General features: G+C 42.0%; 2 long non-coding RNA genes across 2 annotated transcripts; both read left to right on the top strand.

Moving 5' to 3' along the window:
* Window positions 1-6019: 6019 nt before the first annotated feature.
* LOC131911933 (uncharacterized) lies at window positions 6020-7852 on the top strand. The gene is made up of 3 exons (XR_009379480.1): window positions 6020-6336; window positions 6499-6561; window positions 6798-7852. It is a non-coding gene; the product is annotated as an uncharacterized LOC131911933 (long non-coding RNA).
* An 8202-nt stretch (window positions 7853-16054) lies between these two features.
* On the top strand, window positions 16055-18251 carry LOC131911934 (uncharacterized). The gene is made up of 3 exons (XR_009379481.1): window positions 16055-16734; window positions 16897-16959; window positions 17197-18251. It is a non-coding gene; the product is annotated as an uncharacterized LOC131911934 (long non-coding RNA).
* The last annotated feature ends 1100 nt before the right edge of the window (window positions 18252-19351 follow it).

Genomic DNA, 19351 nt, shown 5'->3' with positions numbered 1-19351 from the left:
AGACAAAAAAGGTGATATATAGAGTTATAGAAACAAATACATAGTTTTAAAAAATAAAGTCATTAAAGAGACAGGTAGTATAAAAAATAAGCCATGTAAAAATGGATATTACACAGAGAATCTGGATTGTGTTGTCTTTGGGATTTTTAACTGCAGAAAAACATTTGATTGTAAAAGCTGTTGAGTTATGCCAAAATGTATATTTTAAAGGTACCTTGACTTCAAAATTTGGATAAAAGGATATGTTACTTTGGAAAGGAGTCTCTGCTTTTGTTCCCACAGAAAGCCAAAGGCTATGGATTTGTTCCAGGTTAAGATACGTCAGGTTTGACCAGCCAAGACCCCCTGAAAGGTCTCCGATGACACCATGGCCCAGATGATCCAACATCCAGAACAGTTTGAAGGCATCTGGCTCAGACGATACAGCCTCACGGACTATTCCATAATCCTAAAATTTTCTTTGTATCCCCATAAGATACAGCGCCCCCCTCCAGCAGGAAGTAGTAAGAGATGCTACGCCCAAATTCCCAAATTACATGTAATTTTACTTTGTTAAGGTTAAAAACCTTCCTTTTTGAAAAAAAAAAGGGGGAAGTGCTGTGGGATGTTCTGTATGGCAAATGTGTTGCTAATTAGTCAATAATTAAAACACTGATTGGCCATTGGCTAGGCAGGAAGTGTAGGCGGGACAAGGAGGAGAATAAAGCTGGGAAGTGGAAGGCTGAGTCAGAGAGACACTGCCAGCCCCCACAATGAGAAACAGCATGTGAAGATGCCGGTAAGCCACGAGCCACATGGCAAGGTATAGATGAATGGAAATGGATTAATTTAAGCTATAAGAACAATTAGCAAGAAGCCTGCCACGGCCATACAGTTTGAAAGCAATATAAGTCTCTGTGTTTACTTGGTTGGGTCTGAGGCTGTGGGACTGGCAGGTGAGAGAGATTTGTCCTGACTCTGGGCCAGGCATGAAAACTTAAGCTACAGATGGATCTCCAGCCCTACCTTGTGTTTTAAAGGACACTCACTGATAAACATTCCCTGTCATTAAATATTTTCTCCCCAATTGATATTGTTTTATTTATGACAGATTTTAGGTAATTTATTCATTTTGAGACAGGGTCTCACTATGTAGCTGACTGGCCTCAAACTTGCTATGTAGACCCTGCTAGCCTTGAACTCATAGAGAGTCACCTGCTTCTGCCTCCCCGGGGAGTGCTGGGATTAAAGGTACACACCACCACACCCAGCATCAAGATATTTAGGCTATCTCAAATTATCTTCATCTTTTAAATGTCACAGTGGCCATCTGACTACTTCTTTGATTGTTCAGATACAAGATAACACAATGTGGCACAATAGGCTGGTCTACAACTTGCTTTATAGAACAGGCTGTCCTCAAACTCACAATGTGAGATTCTCTTGCCTCGCCCTGAATACTGGGATTACAGGTATGTACCACCACACATGACTAAGATTATTTGTTTTTTTTTATCTTTTAAAAACTATTTAATATTTATTTTAATGTGCATGCATTTTGCCTGCATGTATGTATATGATGCATGTGCAGTATCTGCAGATACTAGAAGAGGGCATTAGAACCACCTGGATCTGAAGTTACAGAAGGTTGTGAGCCACTAATCTTGTTAGTGTTGGGTCCTGAGCAAGAGCAGCAAAGCGCTCTTGTCTGCTGAGCCATCTCACCATCCCTGTTTTTGTAAATCTTACAATACCTGAAGGGATGGCTTTTTAAAAAAGACGTTCTTGTGTGTGTCTGACTGCAGGTATGTGCATATGCTCACAGAGGCCAGAAGAGGACTTCAGACCCCTTGGAGCTAGAGTTACATGAGGTTGTGAGCCGCCAGACATGGGTGCTGGGGACCAAACTGTGGTCCTCTGGATATGCAGCACACTCTCTTAACTGCCAAAGGCATCTTCCTAGTTCAGGTTGGCCTTGAATGGTAGTCCTGCCTCAGTCTTCCAAGAGCTGGGATTACAGACAGGCACCACTGAGCCTGGCATTGTATTCACATTATTTAAAAAACTCCTTAACCAACAGTTTTATTGGCATTTATAAAATGAGAATATTTAAGAGCAAGCAGTACTTACCAAAACAAGACAAAGGCTACCAGTTTGACACAAAGAAATTTGCCATCGGTTTTATAGGGCTAAGCTCTTCCTTCAGCACGTTGTAAAACAGCACGAGGCAGCACATGGCAATCTAGAAACAAAAGCAACATTCAACGTTCTGCATACATGCATTTTGCTTGTATGTGTGTATATGATACATGTGCAATATCTGCAGATACTAGAAGAGGCCATTAGAACCACTTGGATGTGAAGTTACAGAAGGTTGTGAGGAAGACAGTGACAGAACCTTTCCTTAAGGCCGAAATCAGATTCTACTGACGTTTTAGTGCTTTTTTTTTTTTTTTTTTTTGGTTTTTCGAGACAGGCTTTCTCTGTGTAGCTTTGCGCCTTTCCTGGAACTCACTTGGTAGGCCAGCCTCGAACTCACAAAGATCTGCCTGGCTCTGCCTCCTGAGTGCTGGGATTAAAGGCGTGCACCACCACCGCCCGGCTAGTGCTTTTAATATGTTGCTGAAGATGCATATATGTGAGATTTCTCAAGAGAGGTATGTAACATTTTTCCTGAATATGTTTCTAAGTGTTCACATACTGGAACTCAAAGCAATAAACAAATGATATGAATGAAAGTTTCCTTCAGTCAAAAAAAAAAAAAGGCAACACAAATTACCACCACTTTTATAAAAACTTGATTATTATTATTAGCTAGTCTCTCGTGTAACATTTACACAACACACACAGTTTATAAGGCAACACGTTAAATAAGTAGAGTTTCAGCAAAACTGTGATCATGAAATCTGCATCACACAAACCAATTTCCTTGAGAGCAGTGTGTAAGTCCAACTGGCCTTACTTCTTAAAATAAGTGCCCACGTCTTTAGAGTCAGTTATAATAACCAACCAGCATTTCAACAGCAAGAAGCATTTCTGGAAGCTTACTTTCCCCATTAAGACCAGGAGATACTTTATGCTCATTTAAAATACTTCAGGATATGAGAGCAGTAAAGCAAGAACCAAGTTCAGACCCTTGCACTGGAGCAGGACCACCCAGGGTGCATGTCACACACTCCCGGGCCCTGGGTTCTAGCTCTAGTACCATTAAAAACAGACTCTTAACACTGAGCCCTTTCTCTGTACATAGGAACTGTGACCCTCATGCTGGGATCTGACCCAGGGCTGTGTGATAGGCAAACACTCCAGGCACATTCCACAGTCATAACCCAATTTTCTAATATCTGTCATGAACTAAAATGAAATTTTGTTCCCCAATATCTTTTTCAACTGAAAGTAGCTAACTTTTGTGTATGTTTCATAAGGTTTACTTTTAGTATCTGTCTAAATGCCAATGGGAAGACCAAACTATGTCCACCGGGTTTAGAGTGTTTCCAGTCCTTTCTTATAATGGGCATTACATCCCAGAAGGCAAAAACACTTCTACCATTTCTTTAGAGTACATTCCCAGAAAAAAGACTGCTGGTCATGGAGATGAACATGAGAGAAAGCTCTGGAGACAGACCTCATTTATTTCCGTTATAAACTTCCTTCCTTCCTTCCCTCTCTCCCTCTTTCTCTTTTTTCTTTCTCCTCTCTCTCTTTCTCTCTCTCTCTCTGTCTCTCTCTCCCTCCTTCTTCCCTTCCTCCCTTCCTCCCTCCCTTCCTCTCCCTCTCTCTCTCTCCTCTCTCTCTCTCTCTCTCTCTCTCTCTCTCTCTCTCTCTCTCTCTCTCTCTGTCTCACTCTTTCTTTCGTGTTTTGAGACAAGGTTTCTCTGTATAGCCCTGGCTGTCCTGGAACTCACTTTGTAGACCAGGCTGGCCTCAAACTCAGAGATCTGCCTGCCTCTGCCTCCCATGCTGCGATTAAAGGTGTGTGCCACCACTGCCTGGTGAACTCTTCTGTTTTTATTTAAACTCTATTCTCTCATGCCAATTAGACTTTTTCCTCTCACTGAATAGGCCGATTGCATTATGTTTTGTTTGTTTAGAAGGCACACCATGCTTATCCCCACAAGGCTGTGTGGTCACAAGAGCAAACAGCTCTGCATGTAAGTCACCAAATCATTCATGAACATATTACTGTACTTCTATATTGTATAAAGGTATACATTAAAGCTGTTTCAAGTTCCATGTACAAAGTAAAAGGTAATTTTTTCTCAAGAAATAGTGTCTGATAATATTTAGCAACAGAAACAAATTTAGTACAATTAAGAAGAATGAAGATTTACTTACTAGTTGTGACAAATAATTTCTTATAACCAAGTAAGTCCTTGCACTGGAGAAACCAAATTTCCCTGTAGACACCAACCGTCTCACATACCCTTAAAAATGGCAAAAATCAACTTTATGACTGACCAAGTAAACCCGTATCTTAATACGTACCCTTTAGAGACTTATTTTATGCATATGAATGTTTTACCTGCATGTATACTGTGCACAATGTGCATGCAATGCCCTTGGTGACCAGAAAAGGGCACTGGATACTCTGGAACTAGATTTCACTAAACCTCTGCAAGAGTACCAAGTGCTGTTAACACTGAATGCTCTACTGAGTGTTCTCCAGCCCTGAACACGTTCTTAAGGTGTAGTGGTAGCAACACTTAAAATTTAGAGTCCGTTTACTTCAGCAAATCTATGGAAAATTACTTGACTTTGGTCACTAACAGAGAAACGTTTTTCTAGATATGTATGATATGATTATTCTTTTTTTTTTTTTTAAATGTATACAGTGTTCTGGCTGGATATATGCCTGCATTCCAGAAGAGGGCACCAGATCTCATTACAGATGGTTGTGAGCCACCAATGTGGGTGCTGAGAATTGAACTCAGAGCCTTTGGAAGAGCAGCCAGTGAGTGCTCTTAACCTCTGAGCCATCTCTCCAGCCCATGATTATTCCTTTTAACCTAAAGAAATTATAAACTGAGAACCATTAAGCTAGAGAATAATCATCAAGTTAAAAAAAAACAAGGCCTAATTTTGGAAAACTTGACTGATAATTATTCACTAAAGGTCATCTTTTCCTATAAATTGCAGGTAGGTATCTGAAGACCCAGACACCCCCACTCCGCATGTAAATTTTACCATAAGTATTAAGTTGTATGCTAACCCAGTTTCTAAGCAGCAAGGAAATAAAGCATAATTTCATAAATAATGAATTTATAAATTCTAGCTCAAAGGCTAGTAAAAAGTTAAACTCTTTTTTTTTTTTTTTTTTTAAACATGGCTTTCTTTTATAAATTGATTTATTTTGGATTTTTTAGGGGGCAGTTTCCCAGGTAGTTTATGTTTCATATTTTGACATCAAATGTTTTTTGTGTGTGTTTATTTGTTTTTTGTGTGTGTTTATTTTGAGTCTTGGTCTCTCTATGTAGACCAGGCTAGCCTCAAACTCACAGAGATCTGCTTCCCTCTACCTCTTCAGTGCTGAGATTAAAGGTGGCACCAGTTAAAGACAGGGTTCCTAATAAACTCTTAACAAGGTAGAAAATAAATCTGTGTGGTTAACTCAACTGAAGGAGTTTTTTGTTTTTCTGATATGTTGTACAGTCTGCTCTCAAAAGGATGTGAATCTCGTGGCAATCCTGTAGGGAAAAGGGGCTGGCTAAAGAAACCCACCATGACCCTAGAGCTCAGAACCAGGGAAAGAAACACAGCCTGGGTCTGGGAACTGAACCAGAGAAATGAACACTTTATCCCCAAACCCAGAAACAAGGAAATATGCCCTGACTCTGAAACCAGTACCAAAGAAACACTCTTGGTCCCTAGAATCAGAGTCAGTGAAAGAAATGTGCCCTGGCCTTAGAATTAGTGTTTGAAAAAAAAGGCCAGTGAAAGAAACACAGTTTGGCTCTGAAATCTGGGCCATGTCTGATCCTAGCCCACAAAACTGACCAATCCCTGGGTGACTCCCCCCTCCCCCAAGAGATCCTATATAAACTGTCCTGCCTGGTCAGTTGGTGGCCGTTATCTCCACTCTGGCGGAGGCAGTCACTCTCCTGGACTCCTCCTTCCCAAATCTCTTTCTCAAAAGAGCTTTGGGTGTGAAGATCTATTTTTCTCCACCCGGTCCCACCTCCACTTGTAGCGGCAAAGTGTTCAGAGATGAAATGTTTTTCTGACCCCCAAGCATTAAAGGCTAAGGGACTCTGTCAAACAGACTAAGAAAGGGTAGAGGTGCTGGACTCTCTTACCTTTTTCTTTTTGGTCAAACTTCCAAACACACAAGGTAACAAAGATCAGCAAGCTACTACATAAGTAAGTATGACCAGGGGTCGGATCCATCGCCTCCAGTTGCTCAGATTACACACGCTGGGCATTTTCATAAACAAATTAGCTTACGAAAGCCAAGAAAACAAACCAAACCGAGATTTTGGCACTTTCTCTTCTTTGATTGTTTTCTCTTCTGGCTCTCTACAGAGAAAAATGACCGGCTGCTGGCGCTGCGTCCTCGGGTCGCGCTGTGGTTGAGGCTCCTCGCAGGTATGGGCTGCATCCTAGTCCTGGGGCAAGTGAGGATGGCTTTGAACCTGCAGATACTACATCTTGTGATGATCAGGAAAGCCAACTTGTGTGTTCAGAATGTTCCGAGTCTTCAGGAAAACTTTTTTTTTTTTTTCTGGATAACATTTCATTGTTCTCCCTTTAAGATAATATATAAATTTATTAGGGGGCTCCTTCTGCTCTTCTGGGATATTAATCATTACATCTTCACACAGCTTGGCCTCAGAAAGTGCATCCTGTGAAGTATCTGTGTCTTCTAAGTCTCGATGTTGGCCTGTATCAGGAGGTTCCTGTTCTTCTGGGATATCAGTGACAATGTCTTCACATGACTTGGATTACAATAAAGTAATTGAGTGTCCAAAGGCCTGATGCCCCGGCCAGCGGGGTGTCAACGGGGGCGACCCACCTGCGGGAGAGAATGAGAGGGACGGGTGAGACACGAAAGGACGACAGCAAGACAGTGTGTTCTGATCAAGCTGCAAATTTTATTCTCCTCAGCAAGGGGTATATAGCAGGAGAGGGGGCAGGAAGGAGGGAAGGGGTGCATGACGTGCCACACGCGCAGGTGAAGGGGGACGTGCAGGTGAAGGGCTACGTGCAAGAAGTCGTGAGGCTGCAGGTGGTAAGGTCACTGGTCAGGGCTCATTTTTTTGTTGCTATGCCCTCTCATTGTTTTCCCTTTAAGACAATATACATTTATTAGCCAAAAGTTAATTTTACCATTCTAAAAATAGTAGTTTTGCTCTTTGTCCTCCCCAAATTTGAAGAGCCTGTATCATGGTACTGCTTTAAGTATGTTCTTATTTCTTAAATTACTAGAGTAAATCTTATGTATTTGGGTTGGGGTGATACCTCAATCTGCAAAGTGCTTGCCACACAAAATTGAGGACCTGAGTTCAGTCCTCAGCAGAGGTCCAAAGCTGGGCATGCTTGCAGTCCCTGTGCTAGCTAGACAGAGTTGGATCCCTGGGGCCCTCTGGACAGAGATCCTAGCTCAATCTGTGAGCCTCAAGACAGTGAGAGACCCTGTTCCAAAACCCAAACTGAACAGCTCCTGAGGGGCCACACCCGAGGTTCACCTCTGACCTTTCCTGCACATGCAGACGCTCCCCCTCCCCCAATATACACACTCACACTAACAGAAGTTACACAGCTGTTACCCAGGCATCTTACTTGTTGAGAAATAATCATCTCTTGACATCTGACACATGCCACATGGCCAGGAAACAGCCAAAGCAAGAGCCTTCCTCTGCCTCTTGCACGTAGGGTTTGTAGGATAATACATAGCAATGGCAATGTACGTGGGCAATGGCCACAAGGAACATTTCGATGCAGATGATGAAATCCTACAACAGCCACAAAAATATTTATCATCTTTGGCTTTAAATCTAGTTTTTCAAAATGCTAACATTTTCAAAGTTATATAGGGTGTCAACTTTGAAAATATAATCCAGATTATATTCATATTTCAACATTTTTTCTACTTCAAAACATGACAAACCAAGGTTTATATCTCTTTTGCCCTGCCTCAGTCAAGTATTTCTTAATCTGTTTCCCAAGGACTGAAAGGAAACATGCAGATATATGTAGACCAGGAATAAAACCATTACCAATCAGTACCTATGGGCCATTTCTCTAGGGCTCCTGTTCCTCACCATAGAGCAAGCTAACAGTCTTGCTTACTGTTTGAATATTTGGGGCACCACTGTGTCAAACAGTTTAAACAGTAAAACCTCTTGAGTTCATTGACAGCACTACTTACCTGCAGGCCCATGGCCACAGCTTCCGCACTCTGCCATTCCCACGTATTCTTATCTGAAATCACTCCCACCTTAACCAACACAGCCTCTGCCTCCCAAATGCTGAGATTAAAGGTATGTGCCACCATGCCTGGATAATGACTAGGATAAAAAAATAATATTTATTGCTGTCTCTGTGTGTGTGCACACATGTAATATGTTGTGTGTGTGTGGAGGTCAGAGGACAGCCTGCAGGAGTCATTTCTTTCCATCTACCTCGTGGGCTCTTTGATGGAACTCCAACTGTCTGTCAGGTTGGTGATGGCAAGCATCTTCTCCTGCTGATCCATTTCACTGGCCCTATTAATTTCAGTTTTGTTTTATCTTCCTTTTTAAGGCTTACTTCTTATGATTGGTGTGGCAGGGTGCCAGAGGACAGGTTTGTGGAGTTGGTTCTCTACTTCTACCTATACAGGGGTCCTGGGGATTAAACTAAGTTCATTAGGCATGCATAGCAAGTGCCTTTCCCCAGAGAGCTAGCCTGCAGGCCCACAGCATATCTGCATTATAATACCATCGAGTCCCAGAAGTCTCTATAGCATATGATGTATGCCTTCAACTGCTAATGATTACTTCTGGCAGTGCAATTTCATGAATTCCTTCTCCTTTGCCCTACTGAATTGCTAAACTGGATCTGACTGTTTCTATAACTCTTAGTACCCATCCTGTCCTAACACATGCAGACACTCCCCCACCCCCCCCACCCCGCCCAATATACACACTCACACTAACAGAAGTTAAACAGCTGTTACTTACCCAGGCATCTTACTTGTTGAGAAATAATCATCTCTGACATCTGACACATGCCACATGGCCAGGAAACAGCCAAAGCAAGAGCCTTCCTCTGCCTCTTGCATGTAGGGTTTGTAGGAGAATACATGGCAATGTACATGGGCAATGGCCACAAGGAACATTTCGATGCAGATGATGAAATCCTACAACAGCCACAAAAATATTTATCATCTTTGGCTTTAAATCTAGTTTTTCAAAATGCTAACATTTTCAAAGTTATATAGGGTGTCAACTTTGAAAATATAATCCAGATTATATTCATATTTCAACATTTTTTCCACTTCAAAACATGACAAACCAAGGTTTACTGCTGTGGGATGTTCTGTATGGCAAATGTGTTGCTAATTAGTCAATAAATAAAACACTGATTGGCCATTGGCTAGGCAGGAAGTATAGGTGGGACAAGGAGGAGAATAAAGCTGGGAAGTGGAAGGCTGAGTCAGAGAGACACTGCCAGCCGCCACCATGACAAACAGCATGTGAAGATGCTAGTAAGCCACAAGCCACATGGCAAGGTATAGATTTATAGAAATGGATTAATTTAAGCTGTAAGAACAGTTAGCAAGAAGCCTGCCACGGCCATACAGTTTGTAAGCAATATAAGTCTCTGTGTTTACTTGGTTGGGTCTGAGGCTGTGGGACTGGCAGGTGAGAGAGATTTGTCCTGACTGTGGGCCAGGCTGGAAAACTTAAGCTACAAATGGCGTCCAACATGGTGGCAAGAGTTTCCACCTAAAAACTGAGAAAAAAGATTCTAAAACGGAGCTAAAAACAGCTTCCTAATTGTCTCTCTCAAATGAGCGGCAGCTGCTGGTTTCAGCTACTGGTGGGTTCCTGGCGTGCGTGCTCAACCTGCAGTATGGCGGGAATCAGGCCTCTGCAAGTGGCACATTAAGCTGCATGGTGGATTTAGACTTGGACAGTACAAAACAAAAAAAGAGGTTTCTGGACTACATGCTGCTTGGATAAAAGCATAGACCCACGATAGCTCCCAGAGCTGGCGGTAAACATAGCCATGTTGGGAAGATGAGGTGGGCGGAGCCAGCAGCCACAGCTGCTGCAGTTTAAGGCAAGAGATTCACAATAAGACAGATTCAGATGTAATAGTTTACAATGTGTGTAAAAGATACGTAGGCTTGAAAGAGACAAAAAAGGTGATATATACAGTTATAGAAACAAATACATAGTTTTAAAAAATAAAGTCATTAAAGAGACAGTAAAGGTAGTATAAAAAATAAGCCATGTAAAAATGGATATTACACAGAGAATCTGGATTGTGTTGTCTTTGGGATTTTTAACTGCAGAAAAACATTTGATTGTAAAAGCTGTTGAGTTATGCCAAAATGTATATTTTAAAGGTACCTTGACTTCAAAATTTGGATAAAAGGATATGTTAGTTTGGAAAGGAGTCTCTGCTTTTGTTCCCACAGAAAGCCAAAGGCTATGGATTTGTTCCAGATTAAGATACGTCAGGTTTGACCAGCCAAGACCCCCTGAAAGGTCTCCGATGACACCATGGCCCAGATGATCCAACATCCAGAACAGTTTGAAGGCATCTGGCTCAGACGATACAGCCTCACGGACTATTCCATAATCCTAAAATTTTCTTTGTATCCCCATAAGATACAGCGCCCCCCTCCAGCAGGAAGTAGTAAGAGATGCTACGCCCAAATTCCCAAATTATATGTAATTTTACTTTGTTAAGGTTAAAACCTTCCTTTTTGAAAAAAAAAAAAAGGGGAAGTGCTGTGGGATGTTCTGTATGGCAAATGTGTTGCTAATTAGTCAATAAATAAAACACTGATTGGCCATTGGCTAGGCAGGAAGTGTAGGCGGGACAAGGAGGAGAATAAAGCTGGGAAGTGGAAGGCTGAGTCAGAGAGACACTGCCAGCCCCCACAATGAGAAACAGCATGTGAAGATGCCGGTAAGCCACGAGCCACATGGCAAGGTATAGATGAATGGAAATGGATTAATTTAAGCTATAAGAACAATTAGCAAGAAGCCTGCCACGGCCATACAGTTTGAAAGCAATATAAGTCTCTGTGTTTACTTGGTTGGGTCTGAGGCTGTGGGACTGGCAGGTGAGAGAGATTTGTCCTGACTCTGGGCCAGGCATGAAAACTTAAGCTACAGATGGATCTCCAGCCCTACCTTGTGTTTTAAAGGACACTCACTGATAAACATTCCCTGTCATTAAATATTTTCTCCCCAATTGATATTGTTTTATTTATGACAGATTTTAGGTAATTTATTCATTTTGAGACAGGGTCTCACTATGTAGCTGACTGGCCTCAAACTTGCTATGTAGACCCTGCTAGCCTTGAACTCATAGAGAGTCACCTGCTTCTGCCTCCCCGGGGAGTGCTGGGATTAAAGGTACACACCACCACACCCAGCATCAAGATATTTAGGCTATCTCAAATTATCTTCATCTTTTAAATGTCACAGTGGCCATCTGACTACTTCTTTGATTGTTCAGATACAAGATAACACAATGTGGCACAATAGGCTGGTCTACAACTTGCTTTATAGAACAGGCTGTCCTCAAACTCAAAATGTGAGATTCTCTTGCCTCGCCCTGAATACTGGGATTACAGGTATGTACCACCACACATGACTAAGATTATTTTTTTTTATCTTTTTAAAACTATTTAATATTTATTTTAATGTGCATGCATTTTGCCTGCATGTATGTATATGATGCATGTGCAGTATCTGCAGATACTAGAAGAGGGCATTAGAACCACCTGGATCTGAAGTTACAGAAGGTTGTGAGCCACTAATCTTGTTAGTGTTGGGTCCTGAGCAAGAGCAGCAAAGCGCTCTTGTCTGCTGAGCCATCTCACCATCCCTGTTTTTGTAAATCTTACAATACCTGAAGGGATGGCTTTTTAAAAAAGACGTTCTTGTGTGTGTCTGACTGCAGGTATGTGCATATGCTCACAGAGGCCAGAGGAGGACTTCAGACCCCTTGGAGCTAGAGTTACATGAGGTTGTGAGCCGCCAGACATGGGTGCTGGGGACCAAACTGCGGTCCTCTGGATATGCAGCACACTCTCTTAACTGCTGAGCCTCTCTCCAGCCCCAAAGGCATCTTCCTAGTTCAGGTTGGCCTTGAATGGTAGTCCTGCCTCAGTCTTCCAAGAGCTGGGATTACAGACAGGCACCACTGAGCCTGGCATTGTATTCACATTATTTAAAAAACTCCCTTAACCAACAGTTTTACTGGCATTTATAAAATGAGAATATTTAAGAGCAAGCAGTACTTACCAAAACAAGACAAAGGCTACCAGTTTGACACAAAGAAATTTGCCAATGGGTTTTATAGGGCTGAGCTCTTCCTTCAGCATGTTGTAAAACAGCAGGAGGCAGCACATGGCAATCTAGAAACAAAAGCAACATTCAACATTCTGCATACATGCATTTTGCCTGCATGTATGTATATGATACATGTGCAGTATCTGCAGATACTAGAAGAGGCCATTAGAACCACTTGGATGTGAAGTTACAGAAGGTTGTGAGGAAGACAGTGACAGAACCTTTCCTTAAGGCCGAAATCAGAGTCTACTGACGTTTTAGTGCTTTTTTTTTTTTTTTTTTTTTGGTTTTTCGAGACAGGCTTTCTCTGTGTAGCTTTGCGCCTTTCCTGGAACTCACTTGGTAGGCCAGCCTCGAACTCACAAAGATCTGCCTGGCTCTGCCTCCTGAGTGCTGGGATTAAAGGCGTGCACCACCACCACCACCACCACCACCACCACCACCACCACCGCCCGGCTAGTGCTTTTAATATGTTGCTGAAGATGCATATATGTGAGATTTCTCAAGAGAGGTATGTAACATTTTTCCTGAATATGTTTCTAAGTGTTCACATACTGGAACTCAAAGCAATAAACAAATGATATGAATGAAAGTTTCCTTCAGTCAAAAAAAAAAAAGGCAACACAAATTACCACCACTTTTATAAAAACTTGATTATTATTATTAGCTAGTCTCTCGTGTAACATTTACACAACACACACAGTTTATAAGGCAACACGTTAAATAAGTAGAGTTTCAGCAAAACTGTGATCATGAAATCTGCATCACACAAACCAATTTCCTTGAGAGCAGTGTGTAAGTCCAACTGGCCTTACTTCTTAAAATAAGTGCCCACGTCTTTAGAGTCAGTTATAATAACCAACCAGCATTTCAACAGCAAGAAGCATTTCTGGAAGCTTACTTTCCCCATTAAGACCAGGAGATACTTTATGCTCATTTAAAATACTTCAGGATATGAGAGCAGTAAAGCAAGAACCAAGTTCAGACCCTTGCACTGGAGCAGGACCACCCAGGGTGCATGTCACACACTCCCGGGCCCTGGGTTCTAGCTCTAGTACCATTAAAAACAGACTCTTAACACTGAGCCCTTTCTCTGTACATAGGAACTGTGACCCTCATGCTGGGATCTGACCCAGGGCTGTGTGATAGGCAAACACTCCAGGCACATTCCACAGTCATAACCCAATTTTCTAATATCTGTCATGAACTAAAATGAAATTTTGTTCCCCAATATCTTTTTCAACTGAAAGTAGCTAACTTTTGTGTATGTTTCATAAGGTTTACTTTTAGTATCTGTCTAAATGCCAATGGGAAGACCAAACTATGTCCACCGGGTTTAGAGTGTTTCCAGTCCTTTCTTATAATGGGCATTACATCCCAGAAGGCAAAACCACTTCTACCATTTCTTTAGAGTACATTCCCAGAAAAAAGACTGCTGGTCATGGAGATGAACATGAGAGAAAGCTCTGGAGACAGACCTCATTTATTTCCGTTATAAACTTCCTTCCTTCCTTCCTTCCTTCCTTCCTTCCTTCCTTCCTTCCTTCCTTCCTTCCTTCCTTCCCTCTCTCCCTCTTTCTCTTTTTTCTTTCTCCTCTCTCTCTTTCTCTCTCTCTCTCTGTCTCTCTCTCCCTCCTTCCTCCCTTCCTTCCTCCCTTCCTCCCTCCCTTCCTCTCTCTCTCTCTCTCTCTCTCTCTCTCTCTCTCTCTCTCTCTCTCTCTTCTTTCTTTCTTTCTTTCGTGTTTTGAGACAAGGTTTCTCTGTATAGCCCTGGCTGTCCTGGAACTCACTTTGTAGACCAGGCTGGCCTCAAACTCAGAGATCTGCCTGCCTCTGCCTCCCATGCTGCGATTAAAGGTGTGCACCACCACTGCCTGGTGAACTCTTGTGTTTTTATTTAAACTCTATTCTCTCATGCCAATTAGACTTTTTCCTCTCACTGAATCGGCCGATTGCATTATGTTTTGTTTGTTTAGAAGGCACACCATGCTTATCCCCACAAGGCTGTGTGGTCACAAGAGCAAACAGCTCTGCATGTAAGTCACCAAATCATTCATGAACATATTACTGTACTTCTATATTGTATAAAGGTATACATTAAAGCTGTTTCAAGTTCCATGTACAAAGTAAAAGGTAATTTTTTTCTCAAGAAATAGTGTCTGATAATATTTAGCAACAGAAACAAATTTAGTACAATTAAGAAGAATGAAGATTTACTTACCAGTTGTGACAAATAATTTCTTATAACCAAGTAAGTCCTTGCACTGGAGAAACCAAATTTCCCTTCATTGTAGACACCAACCGTCTCACATACCCTTAAAAATGGCAAAAATCAACTTTATGACTGACCAAGTAAACCCGTATCTTAATACGTACCCTTTAGAGACTTATTTTATGCATATGAATGTTTTACCTGCATGTATACTGTGCACAATGTGCATGCAATGCCCTTGGTGACCAGAAAAGGGCACTGGATACTCTGGAACTAGATTTCACTAAACCTCTGCAAGAGTACCAAGTGCTGTTAACACTGAATGCTCCACTGAGTGTTCTCCAGCCCTGAACACGTTCTTAAGGTGTAGTGGTAGCAACACTTAAAATTTAGAGTCCGTTTACTTCAGCAAATCTATGGAAAATTACTTGACTTTGGTCACTAACAGAGAAACGTTTTTCTAGATATGTATGATATGATTATTCTTTTTTTTTTTTTTAAATGTATACAGTGTTCTGGCTGGATATATGCCTGCATTCCAGAAGAGGGCACCAGATCTCATTACAGATGGTTGTGAGCCACCAATGTGGGTGCTGAGAATTGAACTCAGAGCCTTTGGAAGAGCAGCCAGTGAGTGCTCTTAACCTCTGAGCCATCTCTCCAGCCCATGATTATTCCTTTTAACTTAAAGAAATTATAAACTGAGAACCATTAAGCTAGAGAATAATCATCAAGTTAAAAAAAAAAACAAGGCCTAATTTTGGAAAACTTGACTGATAATTATTCACTAAAGGTCATCTTTTCCTATAAATTGCAGGTAGGTATCTGAAGACCCAGACACCCCCACTCCGCATGTAAATTTTACCATAAGTATTAAGTTGTATGCTAACCCAGTTTCTAAGCAGCAAGGAAATAAAGCATAATTTCATAAATAATGAATTTATAAATTCTAGCTCAAAGGCTAGTAAAAAGTTAAACTCTTTTTTTTTTTTTTTTTTAAACATGGCTTTCTTTTATAAATTGATTTATTTTGGATTTTTTAGGGGGCAGTTTCCCAGGTAGTTTATGTTTTATATTTTGACATCAAATTTGTGTGTGTTTGTTTTTTGTGTGTGTTTATATTGAGTCTTGGTCTCTCTATGTAGACCAGGCTAGCCTCAAACTCACAGAGATCTGCTTCCCTCTACCTCTTCAGTGCTGAGATTAAAGGTGGCACCAGTTAAAGACAGGGTTCCTAATAAACTCTTAACAAGGTAGAAAATAAATCTGTGTGGTTAACTCAACTGAAGGAGTTTTTTGTTTTTCTGATATGTTGTACAGTCTGCTCTCAAAAGGATGTGAATCTCATGGCAATCCTGTAGGGAAAAGGGGCTGGCTAAAGAAACCCACCCTGACCCTGGAGCTCAGAACCAGGGAAAGAAACACAGCCTGGGTCTGGGAACTGAACCAGAGAAATGAACACTTTATCCCCAAACCCAGAAACAAGGAAATATGCCCTGACTCTGAAACCAGTACCAAAGAAACACTCTTGGTCCCTAGAATCAGAGTCAGTGAAAGAAATGTGCCCTGGCCTTAGAATTAGTGTTTGAAAAAAAAGGCCAGTGAAAGAAACACAGTTTGGCTCTGAAATCTGGGCCATGTCTGATCCTAGCCCACAAAACTGACCAATCCCTGGGTGACTCCCCCCTCCCCCAAGAGATTCTATATAAACTGTCCTGCCTGGTCAGTTGGTGGCCGTTATCTCCACTCTGGCGGAGGCAGTCACTCTCCTGGACTCCTCCTTCCCAAATCTCTTTCTCAAAAGAGCTTTGGGTGTGAAGATCTATTTTTCTCCACCCGGTCCCACCTCCACTTGTAGCGGCAAAGTGTTCAGAGATGAAATGTTTTTCTGACCCCCAAGCATTAAAGGCTAAGGGACTCTGTCAAACAGACTAAGAAAGGGTAGAGGTGCTGGACTCTCTTACCTTTTTCTTTTTGGTCAAACTTCCAAACACACAAGGTAACAAAGATCAGCAAGCTACTACATAAGTAAGTATGACCAGGGGTCGGATCCATCGCCTCCAGTTGCTCAGATTACACACGCTGGGCATTTTCATAAACAAATTAGCTTACGAAAGCCAAGAAAACAAACCAAACCGAGATTTTGGCACTTTCTCTTCTTTGATTGTTTTCTCTTCTGGCTCTCTACAGAGAAAAATGACCGGCTGCTGGCGCTGCGTCCTCGGGTCGCGCTGTGGTTGAGGCTCCTCGCAGGTATGGGCTGCATCCTAGTCCTGGGGCAAGTGAGGATGGCTTTGAACCTGCAGATACTACATCTTGTGATGATCAGGAAAGCCAACTTGTGTGTTCAGAATGTTCCGAGTCTTCAGGAAAACTTTTTTTTTTTTTTTCTGGATAACATTTCATTGTTCTCCCTTTAAGATAATATATAAATTTATTAGGAGGCTCCTTCTGCTCTTCTGGGATATTAATCATTACATCTTCACACAGCTTGGCCTCAGAAAGTGCATCCTGTGAAGTATCTGTGTCTTCTAAGTCTCGATGTTGGCCTGTATCAGGAGGTTCCTGTTCTTCTGGGATATCAGTGACAATGTCTTCACATGACTTGGATTACAATAAAGTAATTGAGTGTCCAAAGGCCTGATGCCCCGGCCAGCGGGGTGTCAACGGGGGCGACCCACCTGCGGGAGAGAATGAGAGGGACGGGTGAGACACGAAAGGACGACAGCAAGACAGTGTGTTCTGATCAAGCTGCAAATTTTATTCTCCTCAGCAAGGCTTATATAGCAGGAGAGGGGGCAGGAAGGAGGGAAGGGGTGCATGATGTGCCATACGCGCAGGTGAAGGGGGACGTGCAGGTGAAGGGCTACGTGCAAGAAGTCGTGAGGCTGCAGGTGGTAAGGTCACTGGTCAGGGCTCATTTTTTTGTTGCTATGCCCTCTCATTGTTTTCCCTTTAAGACAATATACATTTATTAGCCAAAAGTTAATTTTACCATTCTAAAAATAGTAGTTTTGCTCTTTGTCCTCCCCAAATTTGAAGAGCCTGTATCATGGTACTGCTTTAAGTATGTTCTTATTTCTTAAATTACTAGAGTAAATCTTATGTATTTGGGTTGGGGTGATACCTCAATCTGCAAAGTGCTTGCCACACAAAATTGAGGACCTGAGTTCAGTCCTCAGCAGAGGTCCAAAGCTGGGCATGCTTGCAGTCCCTGTGCTAGCTAGACAGAGTTGGATCCCTGGGGCCCTCTGGACAGAGATCCTAGCTCAATCTGTGAGCCTCAAGACAGTGAGAGACCCTGTTCCAAAACCCAAACTGAACAGCTCCTGAGGGGCCACACCCGAGGTTCACCTCTGACCTTTCCTGCACATGCAGACGCTCCCCCTCCCCCAATATACACACTCACACTAACAGAAGTTACACAGCTGTTACCCAGGCATCTTACTTGTTGAGAAATAATCATCTCTTGACATCTGACACATGCCACATGGCCAGGAAACAGCCAAAGCAAGAGCCTTCCTCTGCCTCTTGCACGTAGGGTTTGTAGGATAATACATAGCAATGGCAATGTACGTGGGCAATGGCCACAAGGAACATTTCGATGCAGATGATGAAATCCTACAACAGCCACAAAAATATTTATCATCTTTGGCTTTAAATCTAGTTTTTCAAAATGCTAACATTTTCAAAGTTATATAGGGTGTCAACTTTGAAAATATAATCCAGATTATATTCATATTTCAACATTTTTTCTACTTCAAAACATGACAAACCAAGGTTTATATCTCTTTTGCCCTGCCTCAGTCAAGTATTTCTTAATCTGTTTCCCAAGGACTGAAAGGAAACATGCAGATATATGTAGACCAGGAATAAAACCATTACCAATCAGTACCTATGGGCCATTTCTCTAGGGCTCCTGTTCCTCACCATAGAGCAAGCTAACAGTCTTGCTTACTGTTTGAATATTTGGGGCACCACTGTGTCAAACAGTTTAAACAGTAAAACCTCTTGAGTTCATTGACAGCACTACTTACCTGCAGGCCCATGGCCACAGCTTCCGCACTCTGCCATTCCCACGTATTCTTATCTGAAATCACTCCCACCTTAACCAACACAGCCTCTGCCTCCCAAATGCTGAGATTAAAGGTATGTGCCACCATGCCTGGATAATGACTAGGATAAAAAAATAATATTTATTGCTGTCTCTGTGTGTGTGCACACATGTAATATGTTGTGTGTGTGTGGAGGTCAGAGGACAGCCTGCAGGAGTCATTTCTTTCCATCTACCTCGTGGGCTCTTTGATGGAACTCCAACTGTCTGTCAGGTTGGTGATGGCAAGCATCTTCTCCTGCTGATCCATTTCACTGGCCCTATTAATTTCAGTTTTGTTTTATCTTCCTTTTTAAGGCTTACTTCTTATGATTGGTGTGGCAGGGTGCCAGAGGACAGGTTTGTGGAGTTGGTTCTCTACTTCTACCTATACAGGGGTCCTGGGGATTAAACTAAGTTCATTAGGCATGCATAGCAAGTGCCTTTCCCCAGAGAGCTAGCCTGCAGGCCCACAGCATATCTGCATTATAATACCATCGAGTCCCAGAAGTCTCTATAGCATATGATGTATGCCTTCAACTGCTAATGATT

This window comes from Peromyscus eremicus, chromosome 5 (genome assembly GCF_949786415.1).
Source record: "Peromyscus eremicus chromosome 5, PerEre_H2_v1, whole genome shotgun sequence".
Lineage (NCBI taxonomy): Eukaryota > Metazoa > Chordata > Mammalia > Rodentia > Cricetidae > Peromyscus > Peromyscus eremicus.
The sequence above is the reverse complement of the archived record's forward strand: the minus strand, read 5'-3'. Positions and strand labels throughout refer to the sequence as shown.